The 18,573-nt window shown below is 35.3% G+C and overlaps 1 long non-coding RNA gene across 2 annotated transcripts in view; it reads left to right on the forward strand.

The window, feature by feature from the left end:
- The first annotated feature begins 25 nt into the window (after window positions 1-25).
- Window positions 26-18,573, forward strand: part of LOC105467598 (uncharacterized) — a 39,325-nt gene continuing 20,777 nt past the window's right edge. The window contains exons 1-3 of one of the 2 annotated variants that reach the window (XR_011625340.1): window positions 30-87; window positions 2,338-2,424; window positions 10,954-11,016. This is a non-coding gene — a long non-coding RNA (uncharacterized lncRNA). Of the gene's footprint in view, window positions 88-2,337; window positions 2,425-10,953; window positions 11,017-18,573 lie in introns of both variants that reach the window. The other variant, XR_011625339.1, reaches the window with a different exon arrangement.

Consider the following 18,573-nt stretch of genomic DNA (forward strand, 5'->3'; position numbering starts at 1 on the left):
TGTCACAGAAGATTATGACATTAAGCGGGAAAGAGGCAGCAGGAAACTGAGCATTATGAAGAGTAAAGATCTCTTTCTTATGAAAACGTATGTTGTACATATATCACGCCTGTCTTTAAGAATGGCATCAAGTTAATAAGAGTAACTAACTACTTAAGACTGTTAGGTTTCCTTACATTGCATTTTTACATAAATTTAAGGGTTAAGCTTTAATGATTCATTAAAATTTATTGTTTCTTCATCCATTGTATCAGAAGGGCAATTTACAGTCATGTATCAGAAGGGTAACATACAGTAATTTCAAGATGTTTCAGTCAACCACGGACCACACATACAACGATTTCCATAAGATTGTAATGAACTAAATATTTCCTGTTGTCTAGTGGTGTCATAGTTATCATAAGCTCACTGTGCTATGTATTACTCCTGTAATTGCTGTCTCATGTGTTCGTTGTGATCATGATGTAAAGAAACCTACTGCACATTCATTCATATAAAATAAAGCACATACAATTACAGACAGGACATAGGCTTCCTAATGATAATAAAGAACTATGTTACTGGTATATGTATTTACTATGCTATACCTTTAATTATTTTTGAGTGTACTCCTTCTACTTATTAAAGAAATTAACTGACTGGGCGCAGTGACTCATGCCTGTAATCCCAGCACTTTGGGAGGCCGAGGCTGGCGGATCACCTGAGGTCAGTAGTTTGAGAACAGTCTGGCCAACATTCTGAAACCCCATCTCTACTAAAAATACAAAATTGCCTGGGCGTAGTGGTGCACCCCTGTAGTCCCAGCTACCTGGGAGGCTGAGGCAGGAGAATTGCTGGAACCCAGGAGGTGGAGGTTGCAGTGAGCTGACATTGTGCCACTGCACTCCAATCTGGGTGACATAGCGAGACTCTGTCTCACACACACAAAAAAGAAAATAAATTAATAATAAATTAACTGTAAAACAGCCTCACGCAGGTCTTCCAGAAGATATTCCAGAAGAAGGCTTTGTTATCATAGGATACGACGGCTCCAAGCATGTCACTGTCCCAGAAGACCTCCCAGTGGGACAAGATGTGGAGGTTGAAGACAATGACATTGATCCAGACCCTGTGAAGACCTAGGCTAATGTGTGTGTTTGCGTCTTAGTTTTTAACCATGAAGTATAAAAAATTTAATTTAAAAAGCTTATAGAATAAGGATATAAAGAAAGAAAAAAATTTTGTACAGCTATACAATGTGTTTGTACTTTAAGCTGTTATTACAAGAGTCCGAAAGTTAAAAGAGGGGAAGTTAATAAAGAAAAAAGTTACAGTAGATGAAGATAAACTTATATTTGAAGAAAGAACATTTTAAAATAAGTTTAGTGTAGCCTAAATGTACAGTATTTATAAAGCCTCGAGTACTATATAGCAATGTGCTAGACCATCACATTAACTCAACACTCATTCATTGATTCACTCATAGTAACTTCTAGTCCCGTAAGTGCCCTATACAGGTGTATAGTGTGTATCAACACGTTGTGTATCTTTTATACTATATTTAACTGTACATTTTCTATGTTTAGATATTTTTAGGTACACAAATACTTACCATTGTGTCACAGTTGCCTACAGTATTTGCTACAGTAACAGGCTGTATAGTTTTGTAGCCCAGGAGTGACAAGCTATACCATATAGCCTAGGTGTGTAGTAGGCTATGTTATCCAGGTTTGTGTAAGTACACTGTGTGATGTTCCTATAATGACAAATCACTTAAACATGCATTTCACAGAACATATCGCCATCGTTAGTGGACACATGACGGCATGTCTTTTCTATTCTGATATTAAATTGTGTTTATCAAAATTTCTTTGGCTGTATTGCAAATAAAATGGTACATCCATCAGGGGCTCTAAACCTTAGCTTCACTTGGGAAGCTAAGATTTCAAACCACTCACATTACAATCATTTGGGAAAAAGTATCTGTGCCCTGGCTCCACCCCCAGAGTCTCTGACTTAATTTTCTTGGGATAAGATCTGAGTATCAGAAATGTTAAAAAGCTCCCAGATGATTTTAATGTGCAACCAAAGTTGAGAACCATTGTTCTGTATCATTTTGCTCAGAGTAGCCTGTCATCGGGGGAAACATTTATTTTATTTCTTATGGACTCTTCAGACAGAATTTTAGAGAGAACCACATTTTCTGAGCATGGTTTTACCATCTCAGCATAATTTCAGATCATATTTCAGAATTTAATTTTTAAAAAGCACGCCATCTTACGGACTATTTTGCGTGAGAGGAAGCTGATGTGTTATCTTGGGTCTTTAAATGCTTGTTAATTACCCGGAAATTTGCAGAGCAGCAAAGCAGAACATGCTGTGATCCTCCTGCAGAGGTAAACCTTCTCCAATGAGTGGCTTCCAGTTCCACAACTGCAGCACCTGGTGAGCTTGTTCATGAGCATTTGTGGGACACTTTCCAGTGGCTTCCTAAAATATATGGGATACAGAAGATTTGAGAGGGAGAGACTGGGATGAGAGCTAGGTTTCCTTTATAGTTGTTATGGTTAATCAACTTTAGTGTGTACCACATAAAAGGTATTTGAAAATATGGAAACCTCAAAGGAGCATGAGAAGTATTTCCCTTGCCATCCCTCAATTAAAAGCTAAGAGAGGAAACTAGAATTAGATACTCCAGCAGTAAATACATACAGGTGTATAATTAGCAAAACATTCTAGGCCATAGATTAACTCCAGAAAGCCTCTGTGGGAATTAGAACTGAAACCTCCCCCCAGGTGGCTTCAGACACAGGATCCATGTCTTAAAGAGTGAGAGCCGTACTTCAGCCCAAGTCACCCCCAGGCTTGATCACTTGATGCAGTTCACAACATCTCAATTTCTAGGTACAGAGCTGAAAACTATGGGGATAAAAGCAGTTAAGTCATTGCAGAACTCCTAGTAGGTGAAAATTCTTCCCCAGCCTTTAGGAACTCTGCCCAAGTCTATACCACTATATGAGATCCAGGCAGGTTGAGGACATACAGACAACCCACTATTCAGAAAGCACATTATGTTCAAATAGCAAACTTGATCACTCTTCCTCTGGAAGAGGAAGATATTTTCTCCTGATAGTTTGAGCTATAATGAACAGGGACCAACTTAATTAGGCTACTTATGTGAAAATGGATTTATTTGCAATAGATATAGATCAAGCTTGTCTTATGACTAAGCGCTCGAATTGCAATTAAATACATTTACTTTTCTGAGTATAGCAGTGAAGCTGTGTGTGTGCATTTGTGTGTGTGTTTAATAATTTAAAATACAGCAGTTCATCAGAATGTGTGTGTATGTATAGTTACATAAATTGTTATAGACAAAGCTGAAATTTTCTACATGAATTTATAAGGACTATTGAATTACTGCACACACATCAAGCCCAAAGATGTCAGCTGAACAAGGAATGAGAAGACCAGGGGACAAAAAAAATGCAAGAGGCAAAAAAAATCCAAAAGAAGAGCAGACAGGAAGGGAGAAGTGGTAAAACATGCTTGAGCAGGAACGGATGAGGACTGAAAAAGCCAGAATATTTTAAATTACATGCACATATTTAGTTGTAATGTATAGCGATATAACCTCTATTATCTCCAAAATAGGATTAAAAGTGTATTGCAAATAGTGATCTTGGTAAATTGTATTTTGAGGAAATCAAAGAACAAAGATTTTATTTTTGAGCACTTGCAAGATGGAGAAATGAAATAGACACAAAACGCTGAGGAAAAAGAGATTGAGAAATCAGCATAAGTATGAGATTGCAGTTGTCAATGACTACAATAAAATCCCAGGGAGCTGTTGTCTGTGGAAGATAATAGACTGCGGGTAGAGTACTTGACATAGCACTTCGCATATAGAAAACATGCAGTAAATGAAAATATTATCACTATTAATTTATTATTATTAGTGACAAAAGATAATAGTTTGAAGTAATCTCATGCAGTATGAAGATTCATTTGAAGGGATATGATATCTAAATTTAGATAAGAGTAAGTTATGGTAAGGTTTAATATTCTGGAATACACTGGCTTAATTAGAAGTATATTTAGTATCTAAGAACGTTTGATTCTGATAGTATTAAAAAAGAAGATCCTACTGATTTTGTTTTGTTCAAGTCTCTACTTCCCCCCCAGCAAAGAAAACCAAAGTCAGATTTCTCTTGAGCCTGGTGTCATGCTCAATAATAACAAAACAAGCCATGCAGAAGAAACTTGGTATAGAAACCTAGATTTCTGAAGACACTTATATTTTTCAATTTCAATGTTTGTGCTTATGAGAAATAAAAAAGACAAGTAAATAAGAGATTGGGGAGTAGGGATGGGAATGGATCCATTATTTCATTTCATTCTCCTGGGGAAATATTCCTGGCAGGGTGCATGTTCATTTTTGCACTTTCTGCAGATTGCTTTTATTAAACAACTTTTTAAAAGCCTATGCTTTTGATATATTAAAACAATAAGGGTAAATCTACATCTACTACAGAGATAAATTACCCCCAGATCTAATCTAGAGAAAATGCATTTTCACCCTCATAATAACACTAGAAAAGGAGCTAGTGATCAGATTTCCTATTAGTGAAAATAAGCACTTTAATAAACTGCTTCGTATCTCCCAGGTATTATAAATGGCAGCTGCTATTAGAATTGGTCTCAATAATGTAATAGATCACCAAATAAAACCACATACCTTAATGGAGCATAAATTAAATACAGTCTGTGGATGGCTTCAACGTGTAAATGCAGTTTTTGAAAAATGTTTTAATTTTTCATTTAATAATCATGCCAGCTTTGCACAATGGAGAATAGTAACATCTCTATCCCTCCTGACCTTTATGATATAAACCATAACCAACAACACTTTCTGCTTTAATCCTTCTAATTTTAAGGCAAAAACTCCTGATACTAAGTTCCTTAAAGTAAAATCTTATAAGAGCATACAAGTGAAGTAGGAATAATGACAGAGATTATTTAATATTTTGTCTTGTTACTATTTTTAGATAAAATATATTTAGATTTTAAAAAGCTGTATTTCATGTGTATGTGTGTATATGTGTGTGCATTTATTTCTGCATTTCAATATGAGGCTACCTGAAGTTTATGTATCCTAATGAAGGCACAGTTAGTAACACATTTAAAACTTTAAAAAATTAGAGAATGATCATTAGTAATTTTAACCATATCTAATGTCTGTGTTCTATTATTATGCAATATTTTATTATAGCACACTTCTTTTATTAAAAATATCCTCTTCCTTTATACATGATGACAAAATATATGTGTATACATATATATTTACTCAAAGGCATATCATAATAATTAGCTGCTCTAATGTCAGATATTTATCACAAGAAATATCATAAGCATAGCCAAACATTCTACATATATGTATGAATAACACAAAGGCTTTTTAAGAAAAACAAATTGTCATCCAGAAGTTGTCATTAGAGAAGCAGATCAAGATAATCCATCTCGTTAAATCAGGCACTCCGATATTTACCAACAAAGTCTCAGATGTTTGGTCATAAAATATAGTTTCTCTTTTAAAATAATTGAAATTGTTAGTGAAGTTCTCAATTGCCAAATAACCTAAACCCACATGACTAAAAATGGACCAAACTGGAGCTCACTAAACTGTTGAGACAAATAAAGAGAAACGTTTAGTCACAACTGAAGGTTGCACTGTCTAAACTTTTGGCAAAAATCAAATCTCCTGGTCTTACATTAAGAAGGGAAGACCTAAGGGAAGACTTTTGTTGAGGCTATCAGAAATTTGTTTGCTAAGATATTGACTTAGATTGTGTTTTGGTTTGCTGTATTTTAATCTCTATATCTTATGGATTTACCAATTATTTGGCTGCAGTTAACAATGTCCTCCTATTTCTCTCTACATATGCAGACATTAAGACAGCGTCTCTTAAAAAAAATAGTGTCTCTTTGGTCTTTATATGGTCCAACAAATATTATAGTAACAGTAATATATGGATATACACATTAATGCCTAAGAAACTATGTAGGGTTTATTAAATTTATTTTCTAAATTGTATTATTAGAAGTAGAGCATATTTTTATAATTGTTCTTAATTACATCTGGTTATTAACTGCAGTGACCTGGTTTGCACCTATATCAAGACTGGGAGAGTTGAATAGCTCTATTCCATCTTCCCCTGTGACACCACCAGTGACCTTTCTAAAACAGTCTATGTGATTTCAGATGATGATTTTCTTAAAGCAAAAATGTCAATTTTCATATAATGTATTGGGTTATTCAGTATAATTCTGTAATTCAACAAAAATTTGAATTTTAAGCTGAAATGTATTTATGAATACAAAAAGTAGCAGCAGATGATACAGAGTAGTATTGTATTTAGTTACGCATTTCCTAGGAGAAACAAGAAGGGAGAAAAAGGGAGAAATTCTATGAACAAATGAGAAAATTATCAGCTGCAGCATTTTTTTTCCCCATTTACCCTGGAATTCTCAATGGTACCCACTCTGAGCTATCCTCCTTTTACTCAGTTATCTGCAGTCCCACAGATTACTCCGTGAGTCTCACCAAATGATAAAGCTTATGAGTCCTGGATTCGTACTCTGGAAAATCTGTGTCTGACCAGGTGGTCCATTGCAGCTTCAAACTCCTATGAATTGGCTATGAAACCACGACTGAGAAATCCCAGGGTTATGGTATTTCTACCTTGCCAGCAAATTTTTCAATTCCAGGGGTCATGTTACCTTTCAATTCTGCTAAATCTATTAGCTTTATGGGAGTATTGCCTGATGTAGCACTGAATGTTCTGCCTTTAGCGTTCCAGGAACAGCGCAGGGCAATTAGCTTCTGCTTTAGCTGAATTATATATCTTTGCAGCTAGAAAACCATGGCTCACATTAGAGGTAAATTGGGTATTTAATTTAGACTATAATATAGTCCTAAACTCCCTGTGATACTTCCCATTCCTATTCTTCTCTCCTTGGATGAACTGGCATAAGTCTAAGTTTTAGAATGAAAAGCAAAGAACATACTCCGTTTAGGCTGTCACAGCATAGAGACAAAAATATAATTCAGAATTGTCTTCTTTTAAAATAAGTCTTTAAATTGACAGTGCAGTATTGTATACTACATAATACAAGCCTTTTATGTGTCATATTAATATAGTACCTTAAAATCTTGACAATTTACACCGATATTTTGCGTTAACATTGCAGTTAACTACTTGGTAATACAGCAGTCACAGAATAAGATAGTATTTTAGTGGCTTATTTTTTTCTCTTGCAGTATTATTACCAGAAGTAATAATTTGCTCACCATGACATTTATTGTATCTTAGGACCTTTCACTAAATACTTGATTGCATGATATTATAAGGGTCTGTATTTGTTGAGTAAGTACTGCTATATCGATTCTTTTTCTCTTCGACAACCAAAGTGCAACATGGACATATTTATTAGTAAAATATTTAAGCATACCAGGAAAGCTGTTTTGTAGATTTGTCTAAGCTCTAAGCAAGTTTTTCTGATTCTTGTGTGGAATCAGAAGTTTGCTTTTGATTCACATAGTGACTATGAAATTGCATTTTAAATATGCTTTATGACTAGAAAGTCTTATTTTACTTACACAACATTATATCAAGAGAAAAGGCAAGTGAGACAGTCAACAACTCCAGGGCATCATTTTTGACTTGATAGAGGATAAATGCTTTCCCTGATGCAAAAACATCCATTTTGATCTCCTTTACTCAGCTACTGAAGGTGACTTTATGATTCAACAAAATATGTATTTTAACAGAAATATACCCTTATAGAAAGTAGTAGCAGAGTATATACAACTGTACTTTATTTAATTACACATTTCTGAAGAAATAAAAAAGGCCACTTATGAACTATAAAAATTGTTTGAGAAAGTAGAAACATCCACAACAGAAAAACAAAACAAAACACAAAAACATATAAACTATATTTTCTCATTCATCATTGGTTTCTTAAAGCAGTCATGTCCTCATCATGCCTATGTTTATTTCTTCAAAACAAGAGGTGCTTAATATTCTACTTTTCTTTCAATTGCCCGCAGACTATTTCACATGTGTTGTTCCAATTAAAGCAAAAGTCCATTCCATTTGTCTGTTAGAGAATATTAGTTAGAGAAGTATTTCCCAATTTGTTTTGAAACAAGCCTCTTTATTGTTTGTTCGAACAGCTGTGGTTCAAAAATGTCATTTTAAAAAATTTAAAACCTTATAGGTATTTTGTATTTTGAACATTCTTAAAGATGTGCCATTACAAGATGTAGGATGAAGTCCAGCAGCTTCCTTAATCTACTGGAGGAGTGCTGTGCCCTCTCAGTTTGTACAATTCAACACTTTCTACTAGAGATCTGACTTTGCAGCAATATCACAATGCAAACATATGACTAGACACACTCCATGTATATTCCAGGTATATAGTGGGGAAAGTTCTCTAGAGAATGCTCTGAGGAGGAACAATGGAGGGTGTTATTCTAAGAATGTGAAATTGCAGGGAGCTAATCAACATCTCCTGTAACATCATTCACCCACAGTTTCCAGCTACAACTATGGTGGGAAGGGCAGGGAAGGGGACTAGGAAAGAACAAGAGAAGGAGGAGGAGGAGGAGGTAGAGGAGGAGGAGGAGAAAAGGAAAGATGAGGGCAGGAAGAAAAACAAGGAGATTAGGCCAGAGGTGGTAGGAAGGTTGATTTTCTTCATGAAGCAATTAAGATCCTCTGGCAGGGGTGCTTGACCTATTTTTCATTAGGAACACATTTTTTTTTTTTTTCATCTTTGAAATAATAGGCTCACTTTGCCAGAAGATGAATATTCTTTCCTATAAAAACTTTGGACAAAAATTCAAGTTTCCCAGAGACCTTCCGAAGTTGATATACTTCAAGTTAAGGAGAATAATTAAGGACACTAGACTTTTACATTACCTTCTTCTAGGAAAAGACACTGATTGGCCATGATCACACCAGAGACTCAACACTCTTCAGCATCAACTAACTGAAGGGTTTGCACACTGAGGAGGCACAGAGGCAGCAGTCTGCTCTGCTGTTAAGATATTCCGCTGCTTTTTTAATGCTTGATATATCAGAATAAAACTCTCTCTGGCATTTCCTTTCTATCTATAAGTTAGATAGAAAGTGAACTGCAATTAGCAAATTTACCTTCCTACACACACCTTGCTCTTATGGTTCTTTTTGAAGACCGCAACATGAGACTTCAACATGTTTTGCTTTCATTTACTCTCAAAACTTGCCCACATTTGTAAACATTTCATCATAATTTTAGAAGTTTTTTTTGGTTAATAAGAGATAAGAATATTATATACTTTGTATGGTGAAATGAGAATTTACTGTAATTGAAATAAATATTTTATACTTTAATAAAGTGAGTTGAAAATGCACTGTTGAATAATGTACACCTAATTTTAAATAATCATGCAAATTTGTCATGCTTGGGTTTCACTTCCTGTAACATGAGAAATTCGGTCATGCTAGGAAAAAAAATCAGCTACGTTAAAAGGATCAGGTTCAGTAACTTCTAATGCATTAGCCCTTTTGAATTCAGAACATTCTAACATTCTTGATATTTATATGTGAAATGCAAAGGAAAGCAGGAGACTAATACGTTTAAGACATATCCATGAATCATTAAAGGAGTTTCTGCAAAACTTTAATATTTTTATTCTGCAGTTAAGGGCAGTGTTTTGTTGTGTGCGTGTGTGAAATGAGAAAGACTAATAGGAACATGAGCACTCTCATGTAGTTGAAGAAAGAGACTGTGTGGAAATGAAGGAGCTGGAAATTGAGGATCTAGAAATTGAGTCTCATAAAACTATCTCTGCTTGGAAAACCTTTATGAACCAACTAGCCTTCTCATCTAAAGACTGATGATCTCAGTATAAAGCTCAAGATTCCTGACATGGCTCACAAGTCTTGATTTGGCTCTGCCTACTGCTTCAGAACCCTCATCAATCCCTTCTCACCTTTGCTTTCTACCCAGAGAAACCAAGTGCTTGAGCTGCTTCATAAATCATGATATTTCACTAAGTCAACTCTTTGATCTCACCATTTATCAGATAGGTAGGATTTATCTTTAATTTATACACACATGCAGATGAGGTTAACATTATGATATGGTTTGGCTGTTTCCCCACCCAAATTTCATCTTGAACTGTAGCTCCCACAATTTCCACACATAGTGGGAGGGACCCAGTGGGGGATAATTGAATCATGGAGGTGGGTCTTTCCCATGCTATTTTCATGATAGTGAATAAGTCTCAGGACATCTGATGACTTCACAAAGGGGAGTTGCCCTGCAAAAATTCTCTTCTCTTGTCTGCCGCCATGGGAGACGTGCCTTTCACCTTGTGCCATGATTGTGAGGCCTCCCCAGCCAGGTGGACCACGAATGCATTAAACATCTTTCTTTTGTAAATTGCCCAGTCTTGGGTATGTCTTTATCAGTATCATGAAAACAGATTAATACACATTAACATGTCATTCAAATGAATGTAGGGTTAAGTTGTTCAATTCATTGAATAATTGCTGACCCTATACTTGATTGTAATATGTTCATATTTGACTCTTGTGAGAGGTAGGGTTTGGCCTATTTTAATCCTATTCTAAGTTCTATAATTATTACCAACTCCAAACTATTAAACACCAGAACGATCAGCCCTTGAATGTAATGATTGCTGAATTCTATTCCTCTCAAACATTACTCAAAGTTAAGATTTAAGGGGCAAAATATTAATCAACTCTGCCCATGCAACCCTCGTATGCCCTTCTTATTTTCTTCTTCATAGATTTAAGAGTAGTGACACCCCTTTCGTGAAGTGCAGAAGTGCATGCTCCTCCATGTTTGCTGCTGCAGTTGACTGTTAACATTGGGAAATCACTACTTTTTCTCTGCTAGGATACAAGATGGAGCTGGTGAGGAGTGTGGTGAGTGGAAAGAGCCAAAAGCTATAGAGGAAAGGTAACGTTATTTCTTTACTCCAGTTTAAACTGTCTTTACTTCAATTCCAAACAAATCTTAGTTTTTAAATATTTTAGGCAAAATTTAAGTAGTTGGAAGTGACATATATATTTATTTTAAACATATATATTTATAATATGTAATATTATATAATCTTAATAGTATTTATGCATCTAAATATATGTATATTACAAGCATCTTTAAAGGAAAAGTATGTTTAGCTCTGTTAGCTGACTCATTGTCAAAAACAATTATAGCCAAGTGCCATGATATTTGCCCATATGAGCACTTCTCTGAAAAATGTGAAGTGTATTCTTGCATTTTCACATTAACAAGCATCGAAAAGCATAAGTAGTTTTTTGCTCCTGCATGGGGATATAGTTGGTCTACAAATGCAATGCACATGTGGCAGAAGTTATAATGGCAGAATATAAAGAAGGATTAACAAAATGAAATCAAATGAATCTATCAAGATGATAATGTAATCTTTCTCCTTCGACCCACTATAAACATCATTCTCAGCAAACCATCGCAAGAACAGAAAACCAAATACCGCATGTTCTCACTCATAGGTGGGAATTGAACAATGAGATCACTTGGACACAGGAAGGGGAACATCACACACCAGGTCCTATTGTGGGGAGGGGGGAAGGGTGAGGGATAGCATTAGGAGATATACCTAATGTAAATGACGAGTTAATGGGTGCAGCACACCAATATGGCACATGTATACATATGTAACAAACCTGCACGTTGTGCACATGTACCCTAGAACTTAAAGTATAATAACAAAAATAAAATAAAATAGAAAAAAAAAACATGTAGTAGATTAACTGTTATTCCAAGTTAGAACGTAGTAGACAGGCTAAACCTCACTTTGACCACCATCAAGTCCCAGTTCCCTCCTACAGGAAACACCTGTCAACAGTTTGCTGTATCATCTCTTTACAAATGTTTTTCTATGTATTTTCATACATATATATGTATTCTTATAAAATAATACAATTCAGTAACTTTTTATGTAAATAGTTTTGACGTATTTGCATAAAATGCTTGCCTTAATATATAATACCAATTTGTCTATTTATAAATGGCATATGGAACATCATATAGCATTACCATGTTATAGTTAATTTAGATATTTCACTGTCACAGAAATACAGAGGTTTTTTTCTTTAATTACACTGTCAAAAGCTATGATGCAGCTTAGGTATATATATACACACACATACACATCTACACATACACACACACATATATAAATATACACATATGTATTCTGTGTCTTTTATGCATTTGTTATAGTGGCTATTCAGTTGAATTGCTGGCTTTGAGACCATGTACATTTTTATTATTATTATTTAGGAAATCCTGCAGATGGTCAAAATGTAAACCTATCCAAATTCTACAACTTATAAAACTTTCATTATTTTTTTGGTTTTGTTTGCATTAATCAAGCTACTACTAAAGTTAATTTGTTTTTCTTACATTCTTGGTCATCTTTACGTACTTTTCTATAAATTGCCTATTCTTAGATATAATCCATTTTATTGGCTTCCCTTCATTTTCTTGATATTTTAGGATAACTTTCTATATTTTGGAGAGTAACTTTTAGACTTATTAATGGTTTTGGTTTGTTGTGTGGTTATAACTTCCAGTAATATATTGTATTGTTGCTTGGGTAAATTCAACAATATCTTATTTCTTATATTGATAATAAGGTTTTAAGCTATACTAATGAGAAAGGTATCTCTTCATTTTATAGTTGCTAAGATATTGTTTGTATTTAATTAACATCATGACTGCTTACCTTTAGCTAAGACTTGGCATGTACTGAGATCATATTTTTCTCCTTTGGCTTATCAATACAGAAACTTGCATTCTTAAATGTAATGCATGTAGAATGCAAGTAGATAGGTAAATGCATGTTCATATGTAGAAAATATACACATGTTCTTTGCTATTGAAAATTTTTTTATTATTGGGGATGCATCTTAATTGCTACCATAGGCAATTCTTTTATCATTTGATTTATTATTACTTTACTTACAAGAGATTCTTAATATTTTTAAGAATTTAAATTTAAAAATTTTTAAGAATTTGTGTTATTCTGACTGTTTGGCTATCAGAATTTGGAGTGTCCCTGGCATATTGAAGGACTTAGTAAGGGTGGAATTATAAAATTGTTCAGGAGTGATTGTTGTGCAGAGCCCATACTTATCAAGTTTCTTTTATGTAGTAGCAGATAGCCTCTTGTTTTTTTCAGTTCAGCCTCATATCAAAGCTACACTCTGTTGAATGATACAAAAACAGGTGGAATGTGGCCAGTTTCTCCTGGTGTTTTCTTTGTTTTATCTCCTCTTTCTACAGTTGGCCTCCCTTTGGGGTCCCTCCAGTGTTAGGATTAGGGAGTAGTAAGGATTAGAGAGAAAGAACAAAGTCGTATGGGGCTCTTTGGCTCACTATCATCCGGTGTTGGGGCCATCTGTGTGATAGATGTCTGATTTCTGGTTTTTTCTCTTGTGCAATGCTTTTGTCGACTCTAGGAAATTTGTATTAGTCAAGATGTCAAACTGTTGTTTTCTGATGTAGAAGATGCCTCCATCCGGCTGACTTCTTATGACCTGACAGTCCCTGGCTTCCATCAATCCCTCTTATACAGACTCTTTCTCTTGTAGGTACCTCACCCCTCCAGATGCCCTTCTTGAAAGGAATACATTTCAGGCTGGTTCAGGCTTCACTTCCATGCTTGGATTTGTTCAGTTCATAGACAAACTCATGAATAATTGCCTCATTAATTTATGGAAGCAAGTTCCAGTCTCCTAAGTGCTCTAATCTTAAGGGTGCCCATATCAGGCTTCTGAAGTCCTTCTTCTTTGGGAAAGAGGTGGGGATTCATAGTATACCAGCTCTTTCCAATGGAATTCTCATTAGGGAATATTTCTGATCAATTTACCCAACTGCAATTTTAAGGCTTTCAGTTGGGTGATAGGCTAAAACTTTCATGAGTGTTCACAGTATCCCAGTGTGTTCTGCAGCAGTGGTCCGGCAACCATTGTCCTCCAGCTTCTTGGTGTCTGTTGAAGTTCCAAAGACAACAGCAAAGTTGTCCTTATGCATCCTTTGCAAAATGACCTGGAGAGCTTCCCACCTTTTTTTCTGTGTTCTAAACAGTTTTTATAAGGTAGGAGTTATTTGTTCCTTGAGAACTTGATATCACTTGAAACATTTATGTTCATTTACTTTTAGGAAGTAGATTTTTTTTTTATTGCTGTTTTAATGTATCCCGTATTTTTTCTATTCAGGTTTTCTATTTTGAGACAATTTTGTTACTTGATAGCAGAAGGCTATACATTTTGCATAATTTTGTTTGCTCACAAAAAGCATTTTTTAAAGTAACTGCAATGTCCAATTTTCTTTCTTTAAACCAAAAATTATTTAGAACTTCAAGTGTGTATGTGTGTGTCTGTGTGTATGCATATGTATGTATGTATACGTATATATGTATATATATGCCTTGAGAGGATACAACAAGAAGTCTGCAGTCTGTAACCTGGGTTCGCCAGAACCCAACCATATATATACACATATGTGTGTGTGTGTGTGTGTGTGTGTGTGTGTGTGTGTGTGTGTGTATACATATATATAGACTTGCTTTCATTTTCTTGATATTTTAGGATACCTTTCTATATTTTGGAGAGTAATTTTTAGACTTATTAATGTTTTTGGTTTGTTGTGTGGTTATAACCTCCAGTAACATATTGTATTGTCGTTTGGGTAAATTCAACAATATCTTATTTCTTATATTGATAATAAGGTTTTAAGGTATACTAATGAGGAAGGTATCTCCTATTAAGGATGTTTCTATATATATGTATATAAAATTACACTTAAAGTTATTTTCTTTGAAAAATTTAAATCTGTTGCTCTGTTGACTTCATGCTAAGAATATTGTGGATATGAAGGTGTCCTAGTCTGCTCGGTTTGCCTTAAGAAAATATCGTAGATGGGTGGCTCGAACAGCAGAAATGTATATTCTTACAGTTCCTGAGGCTCGAAGTCTGATATCTGTGCCAGCATGATGGGGTTCTTGTGAGGTCCCCCTCCCTGGTTTACATACAGTTGCCTTCTCATTGTGTCCTCACATGGTGGAGAGAGATCTCTGGTCTCCCTTCTCTTCTTATAAGGACACTAATCCCATCCCATTATGGGGGTCCGACTCTCATGACTTTATCTAAACTAAATTATCTCCAAAAAGCCCTACTTCCAAATTCCATCAGATTGGGAGTATTGGCTATAGACTTCAACATAGGAATCTTGGGAGCACACATTTAGTCCGTAACAGAAGCCTAATAGCAACTAACTCCCATTCATTTGTATGATTAAAAAAATACTCTGCCCGTCTCTCTCTGGAAATGTTTAGTAATTTATACATCTCTTTTGGTAGTTTTAGGTTTTATTACAATGAGTTTAATAAGTATATCTGTGTTAATGTGTTTGTGTTTTATTATTCCCGACATTGGATAGACCCTGTAAGATGATTCATATCTTTGATCAATTCAATAAATTGTATTCTTTTTTATTATTGGATATGTCTTCTCAACCTTCTCTTCATTTTCTCCTGGAATATCATAGACACATTTTTACCTATTCTTTTATGCTGTATTTTGTGAGAGAGATCTCTGGTCTCTGTTCGTGATTATAAAGATTTCCAATGGGTCTTTCTGAATTTGTAATTCTTCTTTTCAATTCTCAAATTTCATCTCTTTTTAAATCAAAAGTGGATTCTTTTGTATAAACCCAATATCCTTTCCCATTTAAGATGTTATATTTTCACTATTTACTATGTTTCCTCACATGAATGTTTTTACATTAATTTTCTTTGTTTTCACAGTATGAGCTTTCCTTAAATATTTGGTAATTTCTGACTGTATATTCATCTTTATAGCTAAAGTTCTCATCACATAAAATGCTGAATCGCCATGCCTAGAGTATATGTTTGTGATGAGGAGTTATGAAGGTAGTGCTGCTTATATTCTGGTGCTTGAATTCATTATGAAAAGATTAGTGGGAAGAGGCCGGGGTCGGTGGCTCACACCTGTAATCCCAGCACTTTGGGAGGCCAAAACTGGAGGATCATTTGAGGTCAGGAGTTCAAGACCAACCTTTCCAACATAGTGAAACCCCATCTCTACTAAAACAAAATACAAAAGTTAGCTGGGAGTGATGGCGGGCACCTGTAATCTCAGCTATTTGGGAGGCTGAGGCAGGAGAATCACCTGAACCTGAGAGGAGGAGTTTTCAGTGAGCCAAGATCACGCCACTGCACTTCAGCCTGGGCAGCAGAACAAGACTCTGTCTCAGAAAAAAAAAAAAAAAAGAAAGAAAGAAAGAAAGAAAAAGAAAGATTACTGGGAAGAATGTGAACACTGGCAATTGTCTTAGTCAATTTGGGCTACTGTAACAAAGTATTATAGACTGGGTAACTTAAAAACAACAGAAATTTATTTCTTAAAATCTGAAAGCTGAATGCCTGAGACTAGGGTGGCCCTATGGTTGGGTTCTGGTGAACCCAGGTTGCAGACTGCAGACTTCTTGTTGTTTCCTCTCAAGGCAAAAAGAGGGAAAGCGATGTCTCCAGTATCTCTATGATAAGGCTGTTAATCCCATTCATTAAGGCTTCAATCTTTTGTACTAATTACCTCCCAAAGACTCCAATTCCAAATACCATCACGTTAGAATTAATATTTCAACATATGAATGTAGGGAGCATGAGCACTCAGGCCATAACAGTAAGCTCTTTCCCCTGCTCTTTGAGGTAGCGGTGCTCCTCATTTTTATTTGCCATGGCCTGCCACTCAGTGCGCTGACCTGCTTTCCCCTGTCTGCTTCTCACGTCAGGAGGCAGACACAATTTCCAAGCAGCCCAAGACCACATGGGTGTGAGTGTTGAGAGACACTGCAAGGGTGTGACTTCACCTTTTATGATATCTCAATGAATTATGTTGTAATTTACACGTGGATCTACTTTTATGACTGGAATCCATCCACCAGACATAGAGCTCTTTTTTTCCCTGGTACTCCCTTGCAGCAGTAATTTCTTATGTACATTGGAGCTGAGATTTTCCTATTTAGTTTGGACCCTACCTGCCGTCTGTCTCTCAGGATTTTGAAAAATTTTCTTATCCATGATACTTCCTTTTGTTGCATTCCAATGTGGTTATTGATTTTTAAAAAAATCACTGCTATCTCTGGTTCTAGAGATTTTAGTGGGGATGGGAGAACTATGGCTTCTGTTAGGCATTATATTTTTAATTCCATCAAAACCTTGTGAACCTTGTGAATTAAAATTTTTTCTAATTTCTACTATATCTCCATGGTTTTCAGTAACCACTAATTTGTATATTATTAATTATAATCTGACTTTGCTGTATCAGAATTATGGGAATAAATTCTTGATAATAACAATACAAACTGGATGCTAATGTGCTTTAAAATTCTATAAGTTCTAGAGACTTCATCATCATGCATTTCTGGTTTGCCATTCTCTCTCTTCCTAGATGGCAGTTCGAAAGAAGACCATAAGCCACAAATGTATTTTATATCTCTTTAATAAAAATCCACTGAGAGTTTATTTTAGAAAATTGAAGCCAGGCATGGTGGCTCGTGCCTGCAATCCCAGCACTTTGGGAGGCCGAGGCAGGAAGATCACTTGAGGTCAGGAGCTCGAGACCAGCCTGGCCAACATGGTGAAATCCCATCTCTACTAAAAATTAAAAAAAAAAAAAAAAAAAAAAAAAAAAAAAAGTCGGATGTGGTGGCAGGCACCTGCAATCTCAGCTACTTGGGAGGCTGAGGTGGGAGAATTGCTTGAGCCCAGGAGGAGGAGGTTTCAGGGACCTGAGATCATGCCATTGCACTCTAACTTGGAGGCCAGAAAGAGAAATGAATAGTATTAATTCCAGACAAACAAAATTCATTGCTTTTTCCTAAGTAAACATGTAGAGAAAAAAATAAGCAGAATAAAACAGTTCTGAAAAATATCATTTTGGGAATCCTCGGTCACAACCTCCTCTATCGTCTTTGATTCCCAGAAGTAACTATGCAAGAGAGAAGGCTTTTGAGTACTTCAAAACCATACGTCTTCCAACACAGCCTTCACAGGAGGCTCCGTATTTGGATTCAGTTGGAATACAAAGCCAATTTTCTATGTTGAAATAATTCCATATCCTTGTGTCCATTTTTCCTGAAAGCTAGACACCCTGTAACCACTACCATGTCTTAATTCAATATTTGCTATGGCAATATCTGGAATATCTGATTTTTTCAAGAAGGAATTAAAGAAACGCTTTTTTCACTAGCACCACAATTTTATAGCCCTGATGCCATGATATGTAAATGCAACATATTTTAAAATATTTAATGTTTAAAGTAAAATGTTTAAAATGTTTAATTTTAAGTTTAATGTATGTTTATTGATGACATACAAAAACAATATAGTATTGTTTTCAGCACTGCCATTTTTCCAGAATAGCAAAACAGCTAAATAATCATATC

Source organism: Macaca nemestrina, chromosome 7 (assembly GCF_043159975.1).
Source record: "Macaca nemestrina isolate mMacNem1 chromosome 7, mMacNem.hap1, whole genome shotgun sequence".
Classification (NCBI taxonomy): Eukaryota; Metazoa; Chordata; class Mammalia; order Primates; family Cercopithecidae; genus Macaca; species Macaca nemestrina.